Source organism: Ranitomeya variabilis, chromosome 3 (genome assembly GCF_051348905.1).
Source record: "Ranitomeya variabilis isolate aRanVar5 chromosome 3, aRanVar5.hap1, whole genome shotgun sequence".
Taxonomy (NCBI): domain Eukaryota; kingdom Metazoa; phylum Chordata; class Amphibia; order Anura; family Dendrobatidae; genus Ranitomeya; species Ranitomeya variabilis.
The window spans coordinates 31146162-31170938 of NC_135234.1; positions in this window are offsets into that span (position 1 = coordinate 31146162).

Consider the following 24777-nt stretch of genomic DNA (forward strand, 5'->3'; position numbering starts at 1 on the left):
CGCTAGATATCAATCATCCACCTTATGCGAGCAGTCATTCAATAGGGATGGGATATTTAAGGACGACTTGCACTCATCAACACACGCACATATACAAATGTACACTAGCGCATGGCCGTGCGGTCATGCGAACCTTTTATAGCTGCAGCATGTACAGGATCTTCCCAGAAGGACCAATGGGAAGCTGCCACAGCAGTTGAGCACCTTCAGGACCTTCCTGGAGGACCAATGGGATCTGCTGCATTATCTGAGCATGTGACCCTCGATCTCCAATGGGAGATCTTGCCCTGGGGCATGCTCAGAAGGGGAAAAGCAGGACTTAGTCCCAAAAGCGTCTGCTCGCCGCTGCCCAGCACTGGCTTCAATGGCAGAAGCTGAAAAAGCAGCAGTAACCCCATGCACAGAGTGACACTGAGCAAGACGCTGGGACCAACATCTCTGCTGAGCAGACTCCACTGCGGCTGGAGAAGAATGGGAGACCACAGCGGAGAAGGTTCGAGATTCCCCCTGTGCAGAGGCGGGAACTCGACACCTAACACCCTTTATTCTACCCAAAATCCTTTACATATTTAGGACCCTTCCAATAATTATTCCTCCTCGGCCTATCTTTAACATTAACAAGGCATGAGCAACTCCTTCACTTGAACGGGAAAAGGGCTAGATGGGCAGTTGACATTTTGTACAAACTAAAATGTAACGGAGGTTTTGGTTTACCAAATATATATGCTTAATACCTTGCATCCCTGCTTAACCAAACTTGGCATTGGTTCAACGACCAATCTCACCCTGCGTGGTTCATCCTAGAATCTGTTTACAGCGGCCATAGGTCTATTCGAGAGATGCTTTTCAATTTCTTAACTCCCACTCCCAGAATTTTCTAAGCCAATTTTTTAAGCTTTAATTCAAGCCTCGAAAATACTCATTAAACCTTCGAAAAACTCCACTAAGGTTGAACAAGTCAAGAAACTTCCTCTACCTTTGCTCGCTTCTATGTACAAGCCACCGCCATTACAGTGCCCCAGGCAGCAGTTTGTGACTGGAGAGAACTTGTCTACATAGTCCCACAGTCCACTCCACTCCCATACTCCCTGCTGCCCAGTGCCTGCGCCTGCCCTGCGATAAAACTGCAGAAAAGGTCTAAAACAAGACCCTCAGAAAACCCCCCACTAAGGCGCAGTCCCCGACTTACTGGGAAGCCACGTCCTTCATATGTTTATGATCACCTATATCCAGAGCTAAAATACATTCGGAAAGATGTCCCTTATACAAGAAGGACAGTCAACAGCGAGTAAGAGGACTATGCACAGCCAGCCAATGGGGTCATTGATGTCATTTGTCTGCTGGCAGAGCAGCTCCAAAGCTGACATTGGAGGAGCAGAACCCTACTGCAGTTTCTGTAACCAAGAGGCAGAGGAGATAAAAGAAGAAATTAATGCTCACAAATTATCATTTCATTTTTGCACAAAATGAAACATGTTAACGCTTTGAAGAATTTCTGTTCATGGGGGGCGTGGCCTGGCGTTAGATGGCGCAGGTCGCATAGAGCGGGAGCTCCGGTCCCAGGACTTTCTAAGCGGCTCATAGTGATACACAGAAGGCACCTCCGTTCCTACAACTCCCCTCACCGCTTGCTTACCGATCGGTGAGCCCATTCGGAAATCTAAATCCGGCGCTGGGGACCCATCTCGTCGCATTGTGGACTTTTTCGCGGCCTCCCCGCCACAGTCACAGAAATCCAAGATGGCGCCGCTCTCTCCCAGATCCTCCAGAGCTGCGCGCCGAGGCTCTCAGTCTATCTCCAGCGCTGCAGCGCCTGATTTCCCTGACGCTCCGGTCACAACGTCGCTTCTCAGAGAAATGCTGGGGGACCCGAGATCCTCCCTGCAGGACGACATGCGCTCCATGATGGCGGAGCTAAGAGGTGAGGTGGAGGAACTTGGGAGCCGTACTGATCACCTAGAGAACAAAATGGCAGAGCTGGTGTCCTCCCATAATGAGTTGTGGGATGCCCATGATAGTCTGCAATTGCTGGCCACTAAGACTCATGCTAAAACCCTGGATCTAGAGGATAGGTCCAGGCGAAATAATGTTAAGATCAGAGGTGTTGCTGAATCTGTTGGGAATGACGATCTTAAAGCCTTCCTACAAGATTTCATTCTTACTGTTCTCCCAAACTATTCTAAAGAAAGCATCATAATTGACCGTATACATCGGATCCCTAAGCCCTCAGGACTTGACCCCTCGGTCCCTAGGGACGTCCTTGCTCGTATTCATTTCTTTGTCATGAAGGATGAATTCCTACAAGCCCTGAGAGCAAATCCATCTCTACCTGAACGCTTTGCAGCAATCTCTGTTTTCCCGGATCTTTCGCCTGGAACCCTTGCTCTGCGTAGGAAATTTCTCCCATATACCACGATTCTTAGAGAAAAAGGAATATTATACCGCTGGGGATTTCCTACTAAGCTCTGCATTCGCAAGGATGGTTCTATCATCACGTGTCTAACTCCGTCACAAGCAGCCAAAACTTTGTCGCAATGGGGCTTTGATCTTCCTACACCACCCTCTGCCACAGCTTCCTCCAAGCGTGATGGTCCGACTCCCCGAAGACGCCGTATTATTCCCGATTGGAAGGTCGCCTGAGGTGTTGCTTCTCTGCCTTTCCTGGTTGGAAAAAATTATTTTTTTCCTTTTCCCGCTATTTTCTTTTTGAACTCTTTTCATATCCCTTTTTTTTCTCTCTGATTTTTGCTGAGGTTGATCCCTGGTGGGTCCTCTTCAGTTTATTGCCCCACAGGTGAACTGTTTTTTTGTCTTCACCTTGGACTCAGGAATTCCCTGATTGGTCCTCTGTTGTAATGCTCTGTTATTTGATTCCCCTTTTTCCCTCCCTTCCCTCCTCCCCTTCCCACACTTCAGATTGCTTTAATAACATTGCCCATGTTGCTTTGTTTTTGTGTTGGTACATGGTTTCATATATAATGTCAATTAACTGTGTACAATGAGTGTGTCATTATATTCTATTAATGTCAATGGTCTTAATTCTCCGGGTAAGAGATCGTTGGTCTGGCGTCAGCTTGTTAAGTCTAAACAAGACATTATATGCTTACAAGAAACTCATCTGCTTGAACAAGATAATATCAGAATGCATTCTAATCTGTATCCCCACCAATTTTTTGCAAATGGGACCTCTAAAAAAGCTGGAGTAGCAATCTTTTTTAGCAAAACTAATTCCTTTCAACTAATTGGCTCTATGGCTGACCCCGCGGGTAGATATATTATAATCTCATGTTTAATCAACAATGCTCCCTACACCATTGCCTCTGTGTACGGTCCAAATGTAGGCCAATCTAAATTCCTAAACTCCTTTTTTTTAGAACTAAGTAAATTTCAACATGGGTATAAATTAGTCCTTGGAGACTTTAATATTCCTATATCTAAAAGTATGGATTGCTCGTCTCATTCTGGGTCTAGAGGTGAAGCAGCCCATTTAATCAAATCCAATAATCTCCATGATATTTGGAGATATCTTCACTGTAATGAGAGAGACTACACATTCTGGTCATCGCATCACGCTTCCTATAGCAGAATAGATATCTTAGTTGATGATGTTGCTCTCCCCCACTGTATTGCTGCCTCCATAGGCAATATCACTTGGTCCGATCATGCTCCAGTGTCAATTTCTCTGGAGGACCCTCTTGCATTCAGACCCCCTTCACACTGGCGCCTTAACACCCATCTCCTTTCTGAGCAGGCGAACTCCTCACAGATCGAACGTTCTTTGCAGGAGTTTTTTGCCTTTAATGATTCTTCAGATGTGCGCGAGGACTCCCTTTGGTTTGCCCATAAGGCAGTAGTGCGTGGCCTCTTTATTAAGATGGCTGCGACAACTAAACGGAAATATAACTCCAATCTCCAAGCTGCCCTAGCTGAGGTGTCCCAATTGGAGTCCCGCCACAAGGCCCAACCCTCTGCCCAACTTTTTTCTAACCTATCAACTGCACGACTTCACCTCCGACAGCTTCTTTTACATAAGGCAGAGTACTCATTAAGAAAATCCAGGGCTACATTCTATTCTATGGGAGATAGAGCTAGTTCGTTACTCACCAAGCGTGTGAAGAAAAAGGAAGTCCAATCTAAAATTCCCTATCTTCTTAAATCGGATGGCACCCGTATTTACAACCCTATACACATTGCGGAAGAATTCGCTTCGTATTATGCCTCCCTATATAACCTTAGTTCTGACCCTAATACCCCCCAACCTTCCCAGACCTCAATATCTGCCTTTCTGGGTAAGGCAAACCTCCCTTCGGTTACACCAGAACAATTATCCTCTCTCAATGCCCCTATTGAAGCTTGTGAGATATCCCAAATAATTAGAGAGACCAAAAAGCGGTCGGCCCCTGGCCCGCACGGCTTTTCTTTTTCCTACTATTCTCAGTTTCTCCCGATCCTTTCTCCCTATCTTTTACGTTTAATTTTTGGCGTTCATCCGGCTCTATTGAAAAACAGGGTTTGGAGGCCTGTATATCAACCCTGCCCAAACCTGGGAAGCCTATGACCTCCCCTAGTAATTTTCGCCCTATTGCGCTGTTGAATTGTGTCATTAAAATTTATGCTAAAGTCTGGGCTAATAGGTTGATGTCGGTCCTCCCGACCCTAATTCATGCAGATCAGGTTGGCTTTGTCCCGGGCAGACAGACTAGGGATGGTACGAGGCGTCTGATTGACCTTCTGGATGTTGTGGAGAGGGGGAGGCTTCCCTGTGTGTTCCTATCCCTCGACGCGGAGAAGGCGTTCGACAGAGTGCACTGGGGTTATATTGCTGCCACTCTGCACAAATTCGGTCTTGTTGGTCAAATTTTCTCAGCCGTTATGGCCCTGTACTCCAACCCTTGTGCCTCTGTCTGTTCTGCTGGCTTCAAATCCCGTGTCTTCTCCATCTCGAACGGGACTCGGCAGGGTTGCCCCCTCTCTCCCATCATTTTTGCACTTATCATGGAGCCTTTGGCGGCGGCGGTAAGGCAATGCTCGGACATTAGGGGCATACTGGTGGGTAATCAGGAACACAAAATTGGTCTCTATGCGGACGACATTGTACTGACCTGCTCTGCCCCTCTTTGTTCACTGTCTGCAATCTCCTCCATTCTTTCTCAGTTTGCTGAGGCTTCTTACTATAAGCTTAATCTGTCTAAATCCACAATTTTTCCCCTATTCATCTCACCGCCCCTGCAACTTCAAATTCAAAATAAATACCCTTTTATTTGGTCCCCTCTGGGCTTTACATACCTAGGCATTCAAATTACTCATCTTAAAAACATAGTGCGAGTTAATTGCGACTCGGTCCTTCTTGGAATTAAAAAGGAGTTGGGCCCTCTCTCAAATTCCCACCTTTCCTGGATGGCCAGAATACAAACATCTAAAATGCTAATCTTACCTAAACTTATATACCTTATTAGATGTCTCCCCCTTTCCATTCCCTCTAAATATCTATCAACCTTTCAATCTGTTATTAATCGGTTTATTTGGCAAAATAAGCCTCATAGGATAAAACGATTAATAATGTCTCTTCCGTTCACCAGAGGAGGTCTGGGAGTTCCTAAAATTCATCTGTATCACAAAGCTGCTCTCATAGAACCCTTAAAAATTTGGTGGGAGGGGAATTCTTCTCTCCAATGGTTTATTATTGAGTTGCAATTTGCCCCTAGGAGCTCCCTCAGATTGCTTTTGGAGCTTTGCTTACTCCATCCATCTGGCCGGACCCCCTCTTTGAAAACAATTGCTTCTGCCTCAAAACTTTGGGCCAAATTATGTCCTGTACATTGTCATTTTTATTTGATCATGTTTCTATTGGAGCGCTGGAGGGGGCGGTGGAGGGCCTGTCTCTCTCCGCTTGGGGAGCCTGCGGGATACGCTGGATCAATGACCTCTATGATGGGTCAGGCCTGAGGTCCTTTACAGACCTCTCAGCTCAATACAATCTACCTCCTAAAGCCTTTTTTCAATACGTTCAGGTTCGCAGCCTCCTAAGGCGCCAGGTTCGCAGCCTCCTAAGGCGCCAGTCTGTGTTTGGTGTGCCCGCGGCTTCCCTGGGGGAGGAGACTCAGGTTCAGAGGTTCTTCAGACCCAATACTTGGATCTCTCACGGTATTTCAATAATTTATAAATCTCTTCTATCCCATGACTTTTCAGAGAGACTCTCCTTTATGTCCACTTGGGAGGCTGCACTTTCGTTTGCCGCCTCTTTCGAGGATTGGAGTTTGGCTATGCAACACCCCTCTAAATTTTCTTCGTGTCTAGGGCATCTTGAGCAATCCAAAACAATTCAGCTCTTATGGTATCTCACATCTTCCAAATTAGCCAAATTTTATCCTACAGCTTCACCTCTATGTTGGAAAAATTGTAATCTCACTGGTTCGCTTGCTCATGTATGGTGGAGTTGCCCCTACTTACAGGTGTTTTGGCGCCAGGTTGAAGTCATTCTCTCGGAGGTATATGCACCCCTTTCACCCTAACTGGCCCTCTTGCAGTTCTTGGTATTTCACTGATAGAGTTCCCTCCTTCTCTACAACCTGTTATATCTAATATCCTAGTAGCAGCCAGGCTCTGCATTGCTAAATACTGGAAATCCGCGACTGTCCCCTCAGGTACTGAATTAATCGCTAAACTCAATCTGCATTATAGCTATGAATCAATCACTGCTGACTGTCTCTCAAAAAAAAATAAGGTTCTTACATGGTGGGACCCATGGATCTCTTCTCACTTTTTCTCATCCCCGGAACACCCATCTACTCCTGTTCCTGTTCAATAATTGGGCTTGTATTTCACTGAGATGCATGTACCTTAATGTTATATTTTTTAAGTTTAGTATTTTATCTCTTGCTTTATAATGCTCTTCATGTAGCAATCTGTTTCCCCTCTCCCTCCCCCCCCCCCCATTATGTCCTGTATTTGTATTTTCTCTATGTTAAACAATAAAAATTTGATTGGTTAAAAAAAAAAAAAGAATTTCTGTTCATGACTGGTCATCAGGCTGCCCTTCTGTATGCACTGAATGTCTCCAGCTTTGCCTAGATACTGAATGTCTGTCTTCAACGAATTTTGCCCTGGAAGAGAACGAAATTGTCTATCTAGGCATCTTTATTACAAATAAGCTACACTCTACTGTTGATGCCAATCTAGACAATATTATAAAAATTATCTCTGTCGACCTTTCTAATCTTAAACACTCAGATCTCTAAATATTGGCAGTTAAATTCTTTTTTCTACACAAAATCCTATACATATTTAGGATTCTTACAATAATTAATCCTCCTCGGCTTATTTTTAACATTCAAGTCATGATCACCTACTTCACTTGAACGGGAAAAGGGCTAGAGTGGCAGTTGACATTTTCTAGAAACTAAAATGAAACGGAGGTTTTGGTTTACCAAATATATATGCTTAATACCTTGCATCCCTGCTTAACCAAAGTTGGCATTGGTTCAACGACCAATCTCACCCTGCGTGGTTCATCCTAGAATCTGTTTACAGCGGCCATAGGTCAATTCGAGAGATGCTTTTCAATTTCTTAACTCCCACTCCCAGAAATTTCTAACCCAATTTTTCAAGCTTTAATTCAAACCTGGAAAATACTCATTAAACCTTCCAAAAACTCTACTAAGGTTGAACAAGTCAAAAAACTTCCTCTACCTTTCCTCGCTTCTATGTACAAGCCACCGCCAATACAGTGCCCCAGGCAGCAGTTTGTGACTGGAGAGAGAACTTGTCTATATAGTCCCACAGTCCACTCCACTCCCACACTCCCTGCTGCCCAGTGCCTGCGCCTGTCCTGCGATAAAACTGCATAAAAGGTCTAAAACAAGACCCGCAGAAAACCCCCCCTAAGGCGCAGCCCCGACTTACTGGGAAGACACGTCCTTCATAAGTATATGATCACCTATATCCAGAGCTGAAATATATTCGGAAAGATGTTCCTTATACAAGAAGGACAGTGAACAGCGAGTCGGAGGACTATGCACAGGCAGCCAATGGGGTCATTGATGTCATTTGTCTGCTGCCAGAACAGCAACAGAGGCTCACATTGGAGGAGCAGACTCCTACAGTACCTTCTGTAACCATGAGGCAGGGAAGATTAAAGAAGAAATTAATGCTCACAAATTATCATTTCATTGTTCCACAAAATGAAACATTAACAACGCTTTAAAGAATTTCTGTTCATGACTGGTCATCAGGCTGCCCTTCTGTATGCACTGAATGTCTCCAGCTTTGCCTAGAAACTGAATGTTTATCTTCAACGAATTTTGCACCGGAAGAGAACGAAATTGTCTATCTAGGCATCTTTCTTACAAATAAGCTACACTCTACTATTGATGCCAATCTAGATAATATTATACAAATTATCTCTGTCAACCTTTCTAATCTCGGACACTCAGATCTCTAAATATTGTCAGGTAAATCCTTTATTCTACCCAAAATCCTTTACATATTTAGGACCCTTCCAATAATTATTCCTCCTCGTCTTATTTTTAACATTCAAGGCATGATCAACTCCTTCACTTGAACGGGAAAAGGGCTAGAGTGGCAGTTGACATTTTGTACAAACTAAAATGTAACGGAGGTTTTGGTTTACCAAATATATATGCTTAATACCTTGCATCCCTGGATAACCAAAGTTGGCATTGGTTCAATGACCAATCTCACCCTGCGTGGTTCATCCTAGAATCTGTTTACAGCGGCCACAGGTCTATTCGAGAGATGCTTTTCAATTTCTTAGTTTCAATAATTTTTTATTTTCAATAACATAGCAATTGAACAAGAGATTCCCTTGCAAGGGAGTTCAGTAAGCTTTTAACTAAACAAAGAGGTAAAACCGTACATACATTAACTCAGTTTCAAAGATACAAATAAAACAAAACAAAGACATGGGGGGACAAAATGGAGGGAAAATGGGGAGGGAAATGAGATTCTGCTTTTTACTTCGCGGTAAGCTGCAGTATATTTACAAGACAAGATTATACTTTATTCCGTTTTATGAGTTCCGCCCCCCACCTCCCCGCACCCCACCCAACACAGGTTCAACCCCAATGACATCAGAATCTCCCACAGGGCAGCGGAGACTCAAATAGATATAGTCAAGGTTTGTTCAAGATTCAAGTTCATGTTAAGATCCATCCACGGTTTCCAAATTTGGTAGAAGGCCTCCCACCCATCTTCCCTGCTTTTCAATCTCTTAACTCCCACTCCCAGAATTTTCTAACCCAATTTTTCAAACTTTAATTCAAGCCTGGAAAATACTCATTAAATCTTCCAAAAACTCCACTGAGGTTGAACAAGTCAAAAAACTTCCTCTACCTTTGCTCGCTTCTATGTACAAGCCGCCATTACAGTGCCCCAGGCAGCAGTTTGTGACTGGAGAGAGAACTTGTCTACATAGTCCCACAGTCCACTCCACTCCCACACTCCCTGCTGCCCAGTGCCTGCGCATTGCCCTGCAATAAAACTGCAGAAAAGATCTAACACAAGACCCGCAGAAAACCCTCCACTAAGGCGCAGTCCCCGACTTACTGGGAAGCCACATCCTTCATAAGCATATGATCACCTATATCCAGAGCTGAAATACATTCGGAAAGATGTCCCTTATACAAGAAGGACAGTGAACAGCGAGTCGGAGGACTATGCACAGCCAGCCATTGTGGTCATTGAAGTCATTTGTCTGCTGGCAGAGCAGCTCCAGAGCTGACATTGGAGGAGCAGACTCCTACTGCAGTTTCTGTAACCATGAGGCAGAGAAGATAAAAGAAGAAATTAATGCTCACAAATTATTTCATTTTTCCACAAAATGAAACATTAACAACGCTTTGAAGAATTTCTGTTCATGACTGGTCATCAGGCTGCCCTTCTGTATGCACTGAATGTCTCCAGCTTTGCCTAGAAGCTGAATGTCTATCTTCAACGAATTTTGCACTGGAAGAGAACGAAATTTTGTATCTAGGCATCTTTATTACAAATAAGCTACACTCTACTATTGATGCCAATCTAGACAATATTATAAAAATTATCTCTGCCGACTTTAATGCTCTCGGACACTCAGATCTCTAAATATTGGCAGTTAAATCCTTTATTTTACCCAAAATCCTTTACATATTTAGGACTCTTCCAATAATTATTCCTCCTCGGCTTATTTTTAACATTCAAGGCATGATCAACTCCTTCACTTGAACGGGAAAAGGGCTAGAGTGGCAGTTGACATTTTGTACAAACTAAAATGTAACGGAGGTTTTGGTTTACCAAATATACATTCACTGGCCACTTTATTAGGTACACCTGTCCAACTTCTTGTTAACACTTAATTTCTAATCAGCCAATCACATGGCGGCAACTCAGTGCATTTAGGCATGTAGACATGGTCAAGACAATCTCCTGTAGTTCAAACCGAGCATCAGTATGGGGAAGAAAGGTGATTTGAGTGCCTTTGAACGTGGCATGGTTGTTGGTGCCAGAAGGGCTGGTCTGAGTATTTCAGAAACTGCTGATCTACTGGGATTTTCACGCACAACCATCTCTAGGGTTTACAGAGAATGGTCCGAAAAAGAAAAAAAATCCAGTGAGCGGCAGTTCTGTGGGCGGAAATGCCTTGTTGATGCCAGAGGTCAGAGGAGAATGGGCAGACTGGTTCGAGCTGATAGAAAGGCAACAGTGACTCAAATCGCCACCCGTTACAACCAAGGTAGGCCTAAGAGCATCTCTGAACGCACAGTGCGTCGAACTTTGAGGCAGATGGGCTACAGCAGCAGAAGACCACACCGGGTACCACTCCTTTCAGCTAAGAACAGGAAACTGAGGCTACAATTTGTACAAGCTCATCGAAATTGGACAGTAGAAGATTGGAAAAACGTTGCTTGGTCTGATGAGTCTCGATTTCTGCTGCGACATTCGGATGGTAGGGTCAGAATTTGGCGTAAACAACATGAAAGCATGGATCCATCCTGCCTTGTATGGAGCATCTTTGGGATGTGCAGCCAACAAATCTGCGGCAACTGTGTGATGCCATCATGTCAATATGGACCAAAATCTCTGAGGAATGCTTCCAGCACCTTGTTGAATCTATGCCACGAAGAATTGAGGCAGTTCTGAAGGCAAAAGGGGTCCAACCCGTTACTAGCATGGTGTACCTAATAAAGTGGCCGGTGAGTGTATATGCTTAATACCTTGCTTCCCTGGATAACCAAAGTTGGCATTGGTTCAACGACCAATCTCACCCTGCGTGGTTCATCCTAGAATCTGTTTACAGCGGCCATAGGTCTATTCGAGAGATGCTTTTCAATTTCTTAACTCCCACTCCCAGAATTTTCTAACCCAATTTTTCAAGCTTTAATTCAAGCCTGGAAAATACTCATTAAATCTTCCAAAAACTCCACTGAGGTTGAACAAGTCAAAAAACTTCCTCTACCTTTGCTCGCTTCTATGTACAAGCCGCCATTACAGTGCCCCAGGCAGCAGTTTGTGACTGGAGAGAGAACTTGTCTACATAGTCCCACAGTCCACTCCACTCCCACACTCCCTGCTGCCCAGTGCCTGCGCCACGATAAAATTGCAGAAGAGATCTAAAACAAGACCCGCAGGAAACCCCCCACTAAGGCGTAGTACCCGACTTACTGGGAAGCCACGTCCTTCATAAGCATATGACCACCTATATCCAGAACTAAAGTACATTCGGAAAGATGTCCCTTATACAAGAAGGACAGTGAACAGCGAGTCGGAGGACTATGCACAGCCAGCCAATGGGGTCATTGATGTCATTTGTCTGCTGGCAGAGTAGCTCCAGAGCTGACATTGGAGGAGAAGACTCCTACTGCAGTTTCTGTAACCATGAGGCAGAGGAGATAAAAGAAGAAATTAATGCTCACAAATTATCATTTCATTTTTCCACAAAATGAAACATATTAACAACGCTTTGAAGAATTTCTGTTCATGACTGGTCATCAGGCTGCCCTTCTGTATGCACTGAATGTCTCCAGCTTTGCCTAGATACTGAATGTCTATCTTCAACGAATTTTGCACTGGAAGAGAACAAAATTGTCTATCTAGGCATCTTTATTACAAATAAGCTACACTCTACTATTGATGCCAATCTAGACAATATTATAAAAATTATCTCTGCCGACTTTAATGCTCTCGGACACTCAGATCTCTAAATATTGGCAGTTAAATCCTTTATTCTACCCAAAATCCTTTACATATTTAGGACCCTTCCAATACTTATTCCTCCTCGGCTTATTTTTAACATTCAAGGCATGATCAACTCCTTCACTTGAACGGGAAAAGGGCTAGAGTGGCAGTTGATATTTTGTACAAACGTAAATGTAACGGAGGTTTTGGTTTACCAAATATATATGCTTAATACCTTGCATCCCTGGATAACCAAAGTTGGCAATGGTTCAACGACCAATCTCACCCTGCGTGGTTCATCCTAGAATCTGTTTACAGCGCCATAGGTCTATTCGAGAGATGCTTTTCAATTTCTTAACTCACACTCCCAGAATTTTCTAACCCAATTATTCAAGCTTTAATTCAAGCCTGGAAAATACTCATTAAACCTTCTAAAAACTCCACCAAGGTTGAACATGTCAAAAAACTTCCTCTACCTTTGCTCGCTTCTATGTACAAGCCACCGCTATTACAGTGCCCCAGGCAGCAGTTTGTGACTGGAGAGAGAGCTTGTCTACATAGTCCCACAGTCCACTCCACTCCCACACTCCCTGCTGCCCAGTGCCTGCGCCTGCCCTGCGATAAAACTGCAGAAAAGGTCTAAAACAAGACCCGCAGAAAACCCCCCACAAAGGCGCAGTCCCCGACTTACTGGGAAGCCACGTCCTTCATATATACCGTATTTTCCGGCGTATTAGACGACTGGGCGTATAAGACGACCCCCCAACTTTACCAGTTAAAATATAAAATCTTCTTAAAAGTCGGGGGTCTTCTTATACACCCTATGTCGTCTTATAGGGCCGGTGAATATGTGCCTTTTGGGGGGGGGGGGGAGTGATCCTGATGACGAGGGGGCGTCTCACAGGAAAGTGAGTATCCCCCATTACCTTATCGTAGCGGTGCAGCGTGGGGGTCTCAGTGCTGGGAGCGGCGGCGGCGGCGGCTGCTGTGCTCTGGTGCGGCGGCTCCTCTTCTGTGTGGGGCCTCTGTGCTGTGGGGTGGCGGTGGCGGCGGCATATCTTTATCCAGTTGGGGCTCCTCCGGCATCTCCTTAGCCCTGGAGGCCCCGCCGCAACTCCATCGGTGCAATGCAGCGGCCATTTTCCCGGAGGCAGCTCAATAGGTGCGATGCGGTGTCCTCCGGGAAAATGGCCGCTGCTTAGATTCAGATCTCGTCCCGAAATCTCGGGACACGAGATCTGAATCTGAGCAGCGGCCATTTTCCCGGAGGCCACCACATTGCACCGATGGAGTTGCGGCGGGGCCTCCAGGGCTAAGGAGATGCCGGAGGAGCCCCAACTGGATAAAGATACGCCGCTGCCGCCGCCACCCCACAGCACAGAGGCCCCACACAGAAGAGGAGCCGCCGCACCATAACACAGCAGCCGCTGCCGCTCCCAGCACTGACACCCCCACGCTGCACCGCTAGGATAAGGTAATGGGGATTACTCACTTTCCTGTGAGACGCCCCCTCGTCATCAGGATCACTCCCCCTCCCCACCCACCATATACACCGGCGTACAAGACGATTCCCGGCGTATAAGACGACCCCCGACTTTTAAGAAGATTTTCGGGGGTTAAAAAGTCGTCTTATACGCCGGAAAATACGGTATATGATCACCTATATGCCGAGCTGAAATACAAGAAGGACAGTGAACAGCGAGTTGGAGGACTTTGCACAGCCAGCCAATGGGGTCATTGATGTCATTTGTCTGCTGGCAGAGCAGCTCCAGAGCTGACATTGGAGGAGCAGACTCCTACTCCAATTTCTGTAACCATGAGCCAGAGAAGATAAAAGAAGAAATTAATGCTCACAAATTATCATTTCATTTTTCCACAAAATGAAACATATTAACAACGCTTTGAAGAATTTCTGTTCATGACTGGTCATCAGGCTGCCCTTCTGTATGCACTGAATGTCTCCAGCTTTGCCTAGATACTGAATGTCTATCTTCAACGAATTTTGCCCTGGAAGAGAACGAAATTGTCTATCTAGGCATCTTTATTACAAATAAGCTACACTCTACTGTTAATGCCAATCTAGACAATATTATAAAAATTATCTCTGCCGACTTTAATAATCTCGGACCTTCAGATCTCTAAATATTGGCAGTTAAATCCTTTATTCTACCCAAAATCCTTTACATATTTAGGACCCTTCCAATAATTATTCTTCCTCTGACTATTTTTAACATTCAAGGCATGATCAACTCCTTCACTTGAACGAGAAAAGGGCTAGAGTGGCAGTTGACATTTTGTACAAACTAAAATGTAACTGAGGTTTTGGTTTACCAAATATATATGCTTAATACCTTGCATCCCCGCTTAACCAAAGTTGGCATTGGTTCAACGACCAATCTCACCCTGCGTGGTTCATCCTAGAATCTGTTTACAGCAGCCATAGGTCTATTCGAGAGATGCTTTTCAATTTCTTAACTCCCACTCTCGCAATCTTCTAACCCAATTTTTCAACCTTTAATTCAAGCCTGGAAAATACTCATTAAACCTTCTAAAAACTCCACTAAGGTTGAACAAGTCAAAAAACTTCCTCTACCTTTGCTCGCTTCTATGTACAAGCCACCGCCATTACAGTGCCCCAGGCAGCAGTTTGTGACTGGAGAGAGAACTTGTCTACATAGTCCCACAGTCCACTCCACTCCCACACTCCCTGCTGCCCAGTGCCTGTGCCTGCCCTGCGATAAAAGTGCAGAAAAGGTCTAAAACAAGACCCGCAGAAAACACCCTACTAAGGCCCAGTCCGCGACTTGCTGGGAAGCCACATCCTTCATATGTATATGATCACCTATATCCAGAACTAAGATATATTCGGAAAGATGTACCTTATACAAGAAGGACAGTGAACAGCGAGTCAGAGGACTGCGCACAGCCAGCCATTGGGGTCATTGATGTCATTTGTCTGCTGGCAGAGCAGCACCAGAGGCTGACATTGGAGGAGCAGATTCCTACTGCAGTTTCTGTAACCATGGGGCAGAGAAGATAAAAGAAATTAATGCTCAAAAATCATCATTTCATTTTTCCACAAAATGAAACATATTAACAACGCTTTGAAGAATTTCTGTTCATGACCGGTCATCAGGCTGCCCTTCTATATGCACTGAATGTCTCAAACTTTGCCTAGAAACTGAATGTCTATCTTCACTGCCTTTTATCTTTTCCCTCTGGTATGCACTGCTCACCCTGAACTTTTGTTCCATAATGTATTTCACTTCTCTGGTGTCTTCCATGCATACCTCTGGGCGGTCAGTCTAACCCCCCCCCCCCCCTTTTATGAGCTTTGTTAAACTCTGAACATGTGTTCTGCCACATCCACTTACAGTTGATTCCTCTGACCAGCACATATATTCAGATCCAGGAGTCTGCTCCATGCATCTTTCAAATTAGATATTTTTAATTACTTTGAATTACACTGAATTGGACTGGAATTGACTGGAACATAACAGAATACCAAACCACAATTCCAGCCAGCAGGAAGTTGCGCCTGAACCGGAAAGGAAAGGAACCCCGAGAACTACAGTTCCTTCAAGCTGGAGTTACTCGCCATCGTCTGGGCAGTGACAAAAAGATTCAAGCACTACTTGGCCTCTGCAAAATTTACAGTCTATACGGATAACAATCCGCTGACTCGCTTAGAGACTGCAAATCTCGGTGCCTTGGAGCAGCGATGAATGGCTCGGTTGTCCAATTACGACTTCACTATCAAATACCATGCAGGGCACAAGAATGCTAACGCGGATGTGTTATCCAGAATGCCCAACCTACCAGATGTGGGAGAGGATTCAGAGGAAGTTGAAGAGGTGGAACTGCCAGCATTCCACCGCTCTGGAGCAACTCAATACTCATTATGTGAGGAACCGGCAGAAAATCAAACACGAAGCCACGCTGAATCCGTTGCCCCACCATGGATGGGCAGAAACGCAGGATAGCGTTACCGCAATCCGTCTGGTGAAAGAACTGCTAACACTGGCAGATTCGCACCCTAGTCCAGATGATCCGCAAGAAACACAACAACTCTGGAAGGAAAAAGGCAATCTATTCATTTACGATGGTAAACTGTGCAGAAGAAACATCGATCCACGCACGCACGAACTAGTCTGGCAAATAGTGGTCCCAAGACGAGATAAACCCATGGTTCTAGAAGCGTACCACGACGGAGCAGGACACTTTTGATGGAAGACGTTGGAGATCCTGTTACGCATAAGATTCTACTGGCATGGCATGAGAAAGCCATCGAAAAGTGGTGCCGTGAGTGTGGCCCATGTAACCTGTGCAGAAAGGACCGTGACAGCCAAAGGGCTCCCCTACAGCCCATCGTCACCATGAAGCCACTTGAACTGGTGGCCTTAGACCATGTGAAATTAACTCCAAGCTGGTCAGGTTATGTCTACGCTTTGACTATAGTGGATCACTACTCTAGATTCCTGGTAGTTGTCCCTGTCAAGGATCTGACAGCAAGAACTGCAGCCAGAGCTTTCCAACAGTACTTCTGTAGATGTCATGGTTATCCTGAAAAAGTAGTTACTGATCAAGGACGAGCCTTTGAAGCGGAGGTATTTTGAGAATTCTGCAAACTGTACGGATGTAAAAAGATCAGAACCCCATATCACCCGCAAACAAATGGATTGTGCGAGAAAATGAATCAAGTGGTGATTGATCTACTGAAGACATTGCCTTTACTTGAAGACATTGCCTTTACATGAAAAGAACTCATGGATAGAAAAGATACCAGACTTGGTAGATTTGTACAACCATGTCCCAGTGAATTCCACCAGCTGTACTCCTGCGTACTTGATGAGAGGAAGACCCAGTCAACTCCCTGTTGATCTAGACATGGGAGTCTTAACCCCAGAAAATACCGCACCAGATACAGATTGGGAAACAGAGAGAAAAGAAAGGTACCGCCAAGTACAAGAATGCGTAGAGAAAAGTCTATCACAAGCGAGACAAAAGCAAGAAAGAGACTATAACCAACATGCCACTGCAATTACCTTGTCACCAGGTGAACAAGTGCTCTAACGTAAAAGGAGATTGCACAAACTTGATGACCAGTGGGAAGCGGAACCTTACACGATCCTACCTTCAAACTTTGACAACACTAAAGTCTGCCTTATCAGTAAAGACGGAGGAGAAACTTCGACTGCAGTATCCAGAGACCATGTCAAAATATGCCCTGATAAATTAAGGAACAGAGAAAAAGACCCAGGAACATCTCCACCCATGGAAGCAGAAGAAGATTCGCACTCTTCTTGGAGATTTTCCTCAGCCTTTGGACTCAAGTACATCAGGCCATAGTGATGCCTGTCCTAACATTTCCCCAGCTGGAAATACCAGAAGTGACTCAGAACCATCCAGAAACTGAAGAGACTACGTACCACCAGTCTCAAGCAGCCAATGTCACCCCAGCAGTGGAACCAGAAAATCCACCCTCTGCTATTGGTGAAACTGTCAGACCTATGGTGAATCTGAGACCACGCAGACAATTACCTAGTGTACCTACACATAGTACATACACTAGTGGGTACTCTACAACAGAAACAGCAGAACAGGAATTACGCAGGTCTACTCGTAGCACCAAGAGGCAACTCCCAGCCCTTTATACTGTAGAAACTGTTAGTAATTGTTGTTACCTGCTTGAAACTGACTGCATGTATATATATTGTTACAGGTTAAAAATGGACATTGCGGTAATGGACAATGCTTACCCAAAAACTTTCATTGTAAATAGTTTATAGTTTGGCACCCTCATGGTGCACACTGGTTCTGCCCACTTGCGGCGTGGGAAGAACCTTGGTTGTTTCATCAGACCGAAGACAAAACCGTCTGGCGCGCCGAACACTTGGTCAGGACACGCCTTGAAGCCCGCCCAAGCCTTATGTTGGGGGTTTATGACGGATCCTTCGCATCAGTACTTTCATTTATAAACAAAGACATGCTGGTATAAGACCAGATGCACTTTCATAAACTTGTTTTTGCAACATTCAAGCCTCAATATCTCACATAAAGGGAAGCCAAAGTTTATTATTGTTCAAAAGTTTGTCAAATTGTTTGCATTATTTAATATGTATTTTGTTATTCTTCTTTTCCCAGTCCAGGAGTACTGGATTTAATGGGGGGGATGTGGCACCCAAGGAGTTCAGGTACCACAGTAGCGTTGCCTTCCTCTCGGGGAGGGTAGTGCTATGTCCGGAGATAAGTGGGATTTCCTTTGGTAGGTGTACACACACACACACACAACACCTTCCAATTCCAAGCCAGGAGAGGGAGCTCAAAACCCTGTTTTTAAGGCAGCTTCCCTGGATAAACATCTTGGTTTGGAGGCGAAGGGAGCTCAGTTTATAGTAGGAGTCTCTGTGCGAGGACAGACAGGAGTTCAGCAGAGGGAAATGAGAGCTCCAAGAGGCCATGAGCAGGCCTCTGAAGAGCTAAAGCGCAAGGAGCCGAAAACTCGAGGTTCACGTGGACTCTACGACACGGAGCAGAACCGGAGGGCATTGTATTATCAAAACTTTGCCCACAATTACCTGTGGCACAGCAGCACTTAGGAGCCCGGAGTCACCAAGAACAGACCCCAGAATCTACGGCTCGAGCTGCCTGCCATAGATACGTGTCCTAGGACAGCAGAACGATTAAAGACCTTGTTGAGACACTTAGTGGCAGCAGGGACTTAGAGACAGAAAGCGCAGAGTGGTAGGCTCCCACCTGACTTACCCAGGGGAACTTGCTTGTCTCTGGACTGCCCGGACTTCTCTGCCTGCCCTGTGGTCTGGTGCCCTGGACTGTGGCTGCTGAAACCAACAATAAACAAGGTAAATACACTGCAATCCTGTGCCTCGTTCTTCTCTACACCTCTCATCATACCACGATCTACACACCGGGAGCCTTGGGGATATACTCCACCTGTGGGAAGTTATACCATCTAGCTGCCATAACATCACTGCAGTGAACCCCTTAAAGCAGCGTCGGTCCCCACTGACCGAATACCATAGGTGGCATCACAAACACCGTCGGACTGGGGCACCGGGACACCGGAGAATACTCCGGTGGGCCCCGCCCCCCAGCCCCTGCCTCCTTCATTTGTGCCTGCCCTGCATAGCTGCGGGGAGCAGGGCTCACTTTACTGTATAGCCGGCAGCGGCTGGCAGACTGCACAGGTGATGGGAAGTGCAGGCGCAGCTCCTTCACATCACCTTCTGCCGCTGCCGGCTTCTACTCTGCCAGGAGCTGTGTGTGTGTGTGCCGACCCTCACTTCAGCCAGCACAGTCAGCAGAACAGCTGACTCTGAGGCTGAGAGGAGACGAGCACTTGCACCCTACAGTTTGTCCCGCAGTCACCTGTCTCATCCTGTGCTCTGTCCCTCTGCTCCTCTTCCACAAAGCCCTGGGCAGCAGTGTAAACGCTGATTCAGCCAATCAGCGTTAGTTTTCTTTGTGTGAGCTCTCAGCACAGCTCAGGCAAGGAGCTGTGCTGTGATTGGTCAGCAGTCCTACCCAAGCAGCACACGGCCATGTATTGTGCAGAGGAGCAGAGGGATGGCTGCAGTCAGTGTGAGTGTAAGTAAATAAACAGTTATGATGCCTGCACCCTGAGTAGATCAATGGCCATAGAGGCAGTTAGGGGAGGGGGCCCCATGCATCCTTAAGGTAATACAGGGGAGGGGGCCCACAGTGATATTATAATTTTCTTGTGAGCCCTCTCCCCCATTGTGTCAACCACCTCTATTTTACTGTGGCTCCCCTTTCCCCCTCTCAGTAAGCCCACAGGAAATCAGAGGTGAAATAGTGGGGGAGGGGACACACAGGAAAATAGAGGTGACAGTGGGGGAGGGGGCCCACAGGATATTGGGTGACAGTGGTGAAGGGAGTCCTCAGGTAATTAACACCTTTATGACATCAGCCTTACATGTATGGCGCGTGTTAAATGCCAGTGTCAATCTCTGACAGCAGCATATAACACATGCCAACATGCGTGCACATCATTCTCTCACCCATTGGCGCCCATGATGTGATCGTGGGTCGCCGATGGGTTGTTATGACAGCCAGGGGTCTTCTTCCTGTGGCCAGGCTTTAAAGAGACCGTGATTTTTGCTATGTGCAGTGATGCTGTGGTATCACTGTATATAATAGCACATGCGATCGGATGATCGCATTTTCATGTCCTCTAAGGGGGCTAACTGTACCAGTGAAAGGAAAAAACAAAATTTTAAAAATTCCTAAAAGTTTAAATCACCCCTTTTTATCCAATTGAAAATAAATATATTTAAAAAATAAAAAACAACACATATTTGGCATTGCTGGGTTCAGAAAAGTATGATATATCAAAATATAAAAACAATTAACTCGATCAGTAAACACCGTAAACAGAAACAACTCAAGAACGCCAAATGTCCTTTTTTCTGTTCGCCACAATTACACAAAAAAAGCTATAACAAATGATGAAAAAAAATCACATCTATCCTAAAATGATACTAATAAAAACAATGTCTCGCCCCCAACAGAAAGCTTCCCTGTGTGTAATAAAATATGCAGCAGTCGCCGTCTTCTGCCGCTGTGTCGTTGCTTGTGTCTTCTTCATTGCAGTGGAATATGGCCACCGGTAAGTATTTTACTACACACAGTGGACCTACATTACTGCTGTCCTGTGTAGTGTAGTATATAGAGATGTCTGTATATATGTATGTATGTATATAAAGGATCTGTCAGCTTTCCTGTGTGGTGTAGTATATAGAGGATCTGTCAGCTCTCCTGTGTGGTGTAGTATACAGAGGATCTGTCAGCTCTCCTGTGTGGTGTAGTATACAGAGGATCTGTCAGCTCTCCCGTGTGGTGTATATAGAGGATCTGTCAGCTCTCCCGTGTGGTGTAGTATATAGAGGATCTGTCAGCTCTCCCGTGTGGTGTAGTATATAGAGGATCTGTCAGCTCTCCCGTGTGGTGTAGTATATAGAGGATCTGTCAGCTCTCCCGTGTGGTGTAGTATATAGAGGATCTGTCAGCTCTCCCGTGTGGTGTAGTATATAGAGGATCTGTCAGCTCTCCTGTGTGGTGTAGTATATACAGGATCTGTCAGCTCTCCTGTGTGGTGTATATAGAGGATCTGTCAGCTCTCCTGTGTGGTGTAGTATATACAGGATCTGTCAGCTCTCCCGTGTGGTGTAGTATGTAGAGGATCTGTCAGCTCTCCCGTGTGGTGTAGTATATACAGGATCTGTCAGCTCTCCCGTGTGGTGTAGTATATAGAGGATCTGTCGGCTCTCCCGTGTGGTGTAGTATATAGAGAATCTGTCAGCTCTCCTGTGTGGTGTAGTATACAGAGGATCTGTCAGCTCTCCCGTGTGGTGTATATAGAGGATCTGTCAGCTCTCCCGTGTGGTGTAGTATATAGAGGATCTGTCAGCTCTCCCGTGTGGTGTAGTATATAGAGGATCTGTCAGCTCTCCCGTGTGGTGTAGTATATAGAGGATCTGTCAGCTCTCCCGTGTGGTGTATAGAGGATCTGTCAGCTCTCCCGTGTGGTGTATAGAGGATCTTTCAGCTCTCCTGTGTGGTGTAGTATATAGAGGATCTGTCAGCTCTCCCGTGTGGTGTAGTACAGGTCCTTCTCAAAAAATTAGCATATAGTGTTAAATTTCATTATTTACCATAATGTAATGATTACAATTAAACTTTCATATATTATAGATTCATTATCCACCAACTGAAATTTGTCAGGTCTTTTATTGTTTTAATACTGATGATTTTGGCATACAACTCCTGATAACCCAAAAAACCTGTCTCAATAAATTAGCATATCAAGAAAAGGTTCTCTAAACGACCTATTACCCTAATCTTCTGAATCAACTAATTAACTCTAAACAAATGCAAAAGATACCTGAGGCTTTTAAAAACTCCCTGCCTGGTTCATTACTCAAAACCCCCATCATGGGTAAGACTAGCGACCTGACAGATGTCAAGAAGGCCATCATTGACACCCTCAAGCAAGAGGGTAAGACCCAGAAAGAAATTTCTCAACAAATAGGCTGTTCCCAGAGTGCTGTATCAAGGCACCTCAATGGTAAGTCTGTTGGAAGTAAACAATGTGGCAGAAAACGCTGTACAACGAGAAGAGGTGACCGGACCCTGAGGAAGATTGTGGAGAAGGACCGATTCCAGACCTTGGGGAACCTGAGGAAGCAGTGGACTGAGTCTGGTGTGGAAACATCCAGAGCCACCGTGCACAGGCGTGTGCAGGAAATGGGCTACAGGTGCCGCATTCCCCAGGTAAAGCCACTTTTGAACCATAAACAGCGGCAGAAGCGCCTGACCTGGGCTACAGAGAAGCAGCACTGGACTGTTGCTAAGTGGTCCCAAGTACTTTTTTCTGATGAAAGCAAATTTTGCATGTCATTCGGAAATCAAGGTGCCAGAGTCTGGAGGAAGACTGGGGAGAAGGAAATGCCAAAATGCCTGAAGTCCAGTGTCAAGTACCCACAGTCAGTGATGGTGTGGGGTGCCATGTCAGCTGCTGGTGTTGGTCCACTGTGTTTCCTCAAGGGCAGGGTCAATGCAGCTAGCTATCAGGAGATTTTGGAGCACTTCATGCTTCCATCGGCTGAAATGCTTTATGGAGATGAAGATTTCATTTTTCAGCACGACCTGGCACCTGCTCACAGTGCCAAAACCACTGGTAAATGGTTTACTGACCATGGTATTACTGTGCTCAATTGGCCTGCCAACTCTCCTGACCTGAACCCCATAGAGAATCTGTGGGATATTGTGAAGAGAAAGTTGAGAGACGCAAGACCCAACACTCTGGATGAGCTTAAGGCCGCTATTGAAGCAACCTGGGCCTCCATAACATCTCAGCAGTGTCACAGGCTGATTGCCTCCATGCCACGCCGCATTGAAGCAGTCATTTCTGCCAAAGGATTCCCGACCAAGTATTGAGTACATAACTGAACATTATTATTTGATGGTTTTTTTGTTTGTTATTAAAAAACACTTTTATTTGATTGGACGGGTGAAATATGCTAATTTATTGAGACAGGTTTTTTGGGTTATCAGGAGTTGTATGCCAAAATCATCAGTATTAAAACAATAAAAGACCTGACAAATTTCAGTTGGTGGATAATGAATCTATAATATATGAAAGTTTAATTGTAATCATTACATTATGGTAAATAATGAAATTTAACACTATATGCTAATTTTTTGAGAAGGACCTGTATATAGAGGATCTGTCAGCTCTCCCGTGTGGTGTATAGAGGATCTGTCAGTTCTCCTGTGTGGTGTAGTATATAGAGGATCTGTCGGCTCTCCCGTGTGGTGTAGTATATAGAGGATCTGTCAGCTATCCCGTGTGGTGTAGTATATACAGGATCTGTCGGCTCTCCCGTGTGGTGTAGTATATAGAGGATCTGTCGGCTCTCCCGTGTGGTGTAGTATATAGAGGATCTGTCAGCTCTCCTGTGTGGTGTAGTATATACAGGATCTGTCAGCTCTCCCGTGTGGTGTAGTATGTAGAGGATCTGTCAGCTCTCCCGTGTGGTGTAGCATATAGAGGATCTGTCAGCTCTCCTGTGTGGTGCAGTATATAGAGGAGCCGTGAGCTCTCCTGTGTGATGTAGTATATAGAGGATCTGTCAGCTCTCGTGCGTGGTGTGGTATATAGGATCTATCCTGTGTGGTATTTTTAAACGGTATGGTGGGCCCCAAGAAAGATTTTTCTCTGGTGGGCCCAAGGTACTCCAGTCCGACGCTGATCACAAACATAAACTTTATCCCTTTAAAGACCTTTCCCCCCTTTTACATGGGCGCCCAAGGGCCACAGACCGGGTCGCCACTGTGACATTCCCCTTTGAGCCGATCGGACCCGGTACCGAGTACCCCTTGCCCTGGACTGGGCGATCCACTCACTTTTAATATGAACGAGGCCGAGATTGGTGACTTGAAGAAACAAACGAATTTTGCACTGGAAGAGAACGATATAGTCTATCTAGGCATCTTTATTACAAATAAGCTACACTGTACTGTTGATGCCAATCTAGACGATATTATACAAATTTTCTGTTGACTATTCTAATCTTGGACGCTCAGATCTCTAAATATTGGCAGTTAAATCCTTTATTCTACCTAAAATATTTTAGATATTTAGGACCCTTCCAATAATTATTCCTCCTCGGCTTATTTTTAAGATTCAAGGCATGATCAACTCCTTCACTTGAACGGGAAAAGGGCTAGAGTGGCAGTTGACGTTTTGTACAAACGTAAAAATAAAGGAGGTTTTGGTTTACCAATTATCTATTCTTAATACCTTGCATCCCTGGACAACCAAAGTTGGCATTGGTTCAACGACCAATCTCACGCTGCGTGGTTCATCCTAGAATCTATTTACAGCGGCCGTAGGTCTATTCGAGAGATGTTTTTAAATTTTTTAATTCCCACTTCGCAAAAAGAATCTTCTAATCCAATTTTTCAAGCTTTAATTCAAGCCTGGAAAATACTCAGTAAACCTTCGAAAAACTCCACTAAGGTTGAACAAGTCTAAAAACTTCCTCTACCTTTGCTCGCTTCTAT